Source organism: Pristis pectinata, chromosome 16 (assembly GCF_009764475.1).
Source record: "Pristis pectinata isolate sPriPec2 chromosome 16, sPriPec2.1.pri, whole genome shotgun sequence".
Taxonomy (NCBI): Eukaryota; Metazoa; Chordata; class Chondrichthyes; order Rhinopristiformes; family Pristidae; genus Pristis; species Pristis pectinata.
In genome coordinates, this window is record NC_067420.1 from 17,859,116 (window position 1) to 17,865,115 (window position 6,000).

Sequence of the window (6,000 nt, forward strand, 5' to 3'; positions counted from 1 at the left end):
TAAGAGTCAACTATCTTGCTGGGCCTACAGTCATGCTTTATTAAAAAATTCCAGATTTATTTAATTTCCTTTGATACCATGGTTGGATTTTAATGTGTATCTTGAACAATGGTTCAGAAATATCTTGGTGAGTTCAGATACTTAACCACCATGCCACCATATCCCTCAGTGTAATCATTAAGACATAACAGACTGACATATAACACCAACTCTATTTAATTTTTTGCCCTGAAATACTGACCCCAAACTAGTGCCTTGCCGTAATTGATTTTGGGTTACTTCCTTTTACAGAAAAAAGCAAGGTATCTCATTTCAGTTGCCAGATACAATTTTGGGACAAATGTGACCCAAATCTTGTACAAGTCAAACTCGATCAGATATCAGTCATGTGTAGGTGAGTTCTGACAACTGAAGGAAATCTTTCCTTACAGAAGCCACGGGTGCAAATGATGGATTTTAGTACAAAGAAAGCAAAAGCTAAAAATGATCGTCATTGCTGCAATTCCCTGTAATTCCATGGAAACTTGTATATAAGTGCAAGGTCAAAATTCCTTCATGGAAGTCCTTAACCTGAAATTACAATGAAAAATTAGGTTCAGATTTTTTGAGCTACAATTGTTCTAGGATTCCTAAATGCTTTCCATAGCATGCAAACTTCTGATGTGAAGGATGCTGGCAGTTAAGAGTCAAAAATCCTGATTGTTACTTTGGTAAAGAGATTAGACAACATATAGTTAACAACCACTGAAAGTATCCAGAACAGCAGGCCATGACGTCAATCTATATGCAATGATAAATTAATGTCAGCCCTACCTTTATAGAGCTCTAGGCAAGACAGTTCTTAAGTTTACATGCTTGAACATGCATTAACCAACTGCCAGGACCTCTCAGCTCCTCCTCTGATCCTCCACGTCCACTCATATTCCCATCGAGCACCCTCCCATCGTCCTACCCACACCGCTATGCTCTTTAAAGGGACCACCAGATACAAGTTATTTTTTTTTTAATTTTTTTAAAAAATTTTATTTACATCGTGGTAACAGGCCCTTCCGGCCCAACGAGTCCGCGCAGCCCATTTTTTAAACCCAAATTAACCTACCCGTACGTCTTTGGAATGTGGGAGGAAACCGGAGCTCCAGGAGGAAATCCACGCAGTCACGGGGAGAGTGTACAAACTCCTTACAGACAGCGACGGGAATTGAACCCCGATCACTGGCGCTGTAATAGCGTCGTGCTAACCACTACGCTACCGTGCCGCCCCTTTTTTTGCTTGCTGACTTTTTGGTTGTTAACTAGAATTCAACATGATTTTCATGCTTTACAGGCTGGTGTGAATTTCAGATGTCTGAAGAAGCTGGTGCTGAAGTACATATTGAAGAGGAGGAGTTAGAGGTGAAGAACAGGAAGGAGAGAGTTAGCGATCTAAGTAGTCCTTTTCCTGCCCCGTTGGATGTGAACTGTTTTAAGTGAGATAATGAATTCTGCAAGGGCAATTTCTAATCCACCAACAATTGTACATCTTACCTTTAATTTGCTGCCAACCATCATTACATTTGCCTAGAAATAGTGAAAGATGAAATCCACCAAAAAGAAACATTGCAAACCAAAGTGGAAATTCTGCTGTATGACATGAAACTTACTTACTTTCCCTTAGGCCCTATTTTCCCTATCCTTTCTGTCTGGCCTTGTGCTCCTATGTTACGTTGTAGATGATAATACTGTTGGTTTTGAGAGGAGTAGATTGTAGGTTGATAGTTGTTGTGCAACAATTCACAACTGAGAATTGACAGACTAATCCAGTATTTGAATCCCTCCATAGCTATTGGGGAACTAAATAAAGTTAGTTAAATGATCTTTAATAAAAAGCTAGTATCAATAATGTTGAGCTAGAAACTACCTAGCAGCTTCATTAACACCCTTTAAGAAAGGAAATATGTTGTCCTTACCTGGTGTCGTTTATTTGTGACTCCACACCCAGATAATGTAGGTGCCTTTCAAATGCCCTCTGACATGGCCCAGCAAGTTACTCAGCTGTATCAAATCACTCTGCAATATCATAACGAGCCAGGACTTGCTGGCAGTGACAAATGACCTTACAAGTAAGAGGAAATTAACCTTTTCTGGCTCCACTAGTCTTACCTTTCTTTCCAAAGCCAATTGGATCCAAAATGTTGAAGCCTCATCCAGAAATCAGCTAAAAAGCTTTAGGCAGCTGTCTAAGCCACATTCTTAGGCTTAGCCTACTATCAAACCTCTCGAGGACTGAATGCTTCTGAATATCTCTGGCATTAAGAAATATTCAAAATATTACTAAAAATAAAAATCAGTGTGATAATTTGAAAAGTTTAAAAACTAATAAAATTTTAAAAAATGAAAATACTTGTAAACAATTAGAAAAATTAACTGAACTCAACTAATTCAAAACAATATAAATTACTTCATATCTTGTTGAGTAGTGATTAGGTTATTGGACTATTAATCCAGACACACAGGTTTGAACCTCACCATGACAGCAGTTCAATTTAAATTCAAATAATGAGATCTGGGATTTTAAAAGATGCTCTTCTCAGTGGCACTAACCATGTGTGTAACCAACTGTGTTATTCTCAAAAGCCCATACGGTTCACCAACGTCATTCAGGAAAGAAAATCTGTCATCATATATGTGGTGTATATGAGGCACCAGACTCACCAATGTGGTTGATGCTTAACTGTCTTGTCCATTCTGAGCAATAACTACTGATGTTGCCAGCAATTCCCACATTTCATGAAAGAATGTAAAATAAGTATAGGTCATCTCTGGGTTACAAACATCTGACTAATAGGCATCCCTACATGCGAACGAACTTGCATAATATTACTAAATCCTATCGTCCAACATACGTATATATGTTCATTCCTATGCACAGCAGAACTAGTTTCCCCTCTCTCTCTCTCTACGTTTAGTATTTGTTCTTTTTTCTCAGTCTTGTGTGCTTTTCATGCCATTCGTTACAATATTGTGGAGGTATGATTACTATCTCGAGTGATTTTTGTATTTTCTGACTTATGGACAAAATCGATTTATGTACATTTGTAAAAATGAAACCTGTTCATTACTCAGAGATAGAATATAGAACAGTACAGCACAGTACGGGCCCTTTGGCCCACAATGACCTATATGAACCTTATCCATATTTAACCTATTCCCCTCTCTCTCTCACCTCCCATAACCCTCTATTTTTCTAACATCTCTGTGCCTATCTTAGTCTCTTAAATTACCCTATCGTATCGGCCCCCACCAATCCTACCAAACCCACCCCCCCCCCCACCAGCAGTGCATTCCAGACACCCACCACCCTCTGTGTAAAAAACCTACCTCCTCTGACATCTCCCCTGAACTTTCCTCCATGCACCTTATATGGGTGACCTCTAGAATTGGCCATTGCCGCCCTGGGGAAAAGGTGCTGGCTGTCCACTCTGTCTATGCCTCTCATAATCTTAGTTACCTCTATCAAGTCACCTCCCAACCTTTGTCACTCCAAAGAGAAAAGCCTTAACTTGCTCAACCTCTCCTCATAAGACATGTTCTCTATTCCAGGCTGCATTCTTGTAATTCTCCTCTGCACCCTCTCCAAAGCTTCCACATCCTTCCTATAATGTGGCGACCAGAACTGAACACAATATTCCAAGTGTGATCTAACCAGAGTCTTATAGAGCAGCAACATTACTTCTTGGCTCTTGAACTCAATCCCCTGGCTAATGAAGGCCAGCACACCATATGACTTCTTAACCACCCTATCAACTTGCGCGGCAACTTTGAGTGATCCACGTACTTGGACCTCAAGATCTCTCTGTTCCTCCACACTACTAAGAATCCTACTATTAACCTTGTACTCTGCTTTCAAGTTGATCTTCCAAAGTGTATCACTTAACACTTCTCCGGATTGAACTCCATCTGCCACTTCTCTGTCTAGCTCTGCATCCTGTCTGTATCCCATTGCAACCTATGACGACCCTCTGCACTACCTAGTACACCACCAACCTTTGTGTCGTCTGCAAACTTACCAACCCCATCCTTCTACTTTTTCATCCAAATCATTTATAAAAATTACAAAGAGCAGGACAGATCCCTGCAGAACACCACTAGTCACTGACCTCCAGGTTGAATACTCTCCTTCTACAACCACCGTCTGCCTTCTGTGGGCAAGCCAATTCCAAATCCACACAGCCAATTCTCCATGGATCCCATACCTCATGACTTTCTGGGTGAGCCTACCATGGGGAACCTTGTCAAATACCTTGCTAAAATCCATATATACCACATCCACTGCACTACCTTCATTAATTTGTTTTGTCACTTCCTCAAAAAACTCTATTAGCCTTGTGAGGCACGACCTGCTCCACACAAATGGCCTTTACTTACCTCCATCTTCTCCATTCAAATGAATAGGCATGTTCTGACACTTGGTTAGATCTAGCAAAGGTTCAGAAATCCAATTCACCAAGTGTAAGTAATGGAAAACTGCAGCAAGTTTGTACTTTGCTGCTGTACTCTATGTGGCATCCAATGTCAGAGCCCAGTCAGGGGAGTGCTGATGAAGGGCAGCTAACCAGTTCAGGAATTTTGTATCCATGTACCATTCCTGAGCTAAGCACATACATTGAGAAATGCTGGCAGTTCAAGAAAGCATTAAAAATATCCTAAAAGGAAGAACAGCAATGTATCTGTGGCCTTAAATCTAGTTGATCTTGCTTGACAAATATACTGAAGTTCTTTGAGGATGTAACTTGGTTTGAAGAAAATCAGTGATTGAGTTTGCCTGGATGCTATAAACTTGGGTTCTATGGAGGAGATTACAAAGTGAAAAGGTAAAAATTATAAAGCAAATATTTTGTATTAATTAATTAACTGACTGAATCACAGAGGATAGTTGTTAAGGAAACAACTCAAAGGTGAACAGAGATGACAGGGAAGGTACATTAGTACTGAGAATTTCAACTTATTTTTTGCATTTGGAAGCTTGTGACCAGTGGTGCATCGCAGGGACTGGTGCTAGGACCCTTGCTGTATTTTAAATACATTAACAATCTGCATGTGAATGTAGGATAAATAAGTTAGTAGAATGCTCGATGAATGGTGGTGTAGTCGGTACTGAGGAGGATTAAGTTCAGCTACAGAATGATATTGATCAGTTGGTAAGAATCAGCAGAATAATTGCAGATGGAATTTAATCCTGAAAAATGTGAAGTGATTTTTTTGTGGGGACTAAGAAGGCTGGGATATAGAGAATGAATGGGATCCGAGGAAGTACTCTAGAACAGAGGGATCTTGGTGTACATATCCCTGAAAGCAACAGCACAGCTAGATAAGGCACATGGGATACTTGTCTTCATTAACTGGGGAATAGAATATATGAGCAAGAAGGTTCTGGTAAAATTATATAAAACATTAGTTGGACACAGTTGAAGTAATGTGGGCAGTTCCATTCATCATGCTATGTATGACATGTAATAAGATGTGATTGCATTGGAGAGGGTGCAGAGGAGATTCACCAGGATGTTGCCTGGGAATGGAGGGTTTCAACCATGGGGAGGGACTGGATAGGCCGGGTTTGTTTTCCTTAGAGTGGAGAGAGTTGAGGGTGGCCTTATTGAGGTATACAAAATTATGATGGGCATCAATAGGGTAGATAGTGAGAAACTTTTTTCCTTGCAAGAGGTATTATAACCAGATGGCATAGATTTAAAGGTAGGGATAGGATATTTAGAGGGGATTTGAGGGATAATTTGTTTACTCAAAGGGTGGATCAATTCTGTAACACATTGCCTGAAGGAGTTGCTGACGCAGGTGTTGTCACAACAGTTACTTCTGTCCCTCTTTTGCAGTACAACACTTTCACTATTATAAATTATTTCATGGATGTTTATATTGTTGACATCAGTTATGATCTGCTAACGGCTGAGTAGATTGTTGCAACAGCAGTTGGAACTTTACAAATTTGCTTACAAGCATCATTGC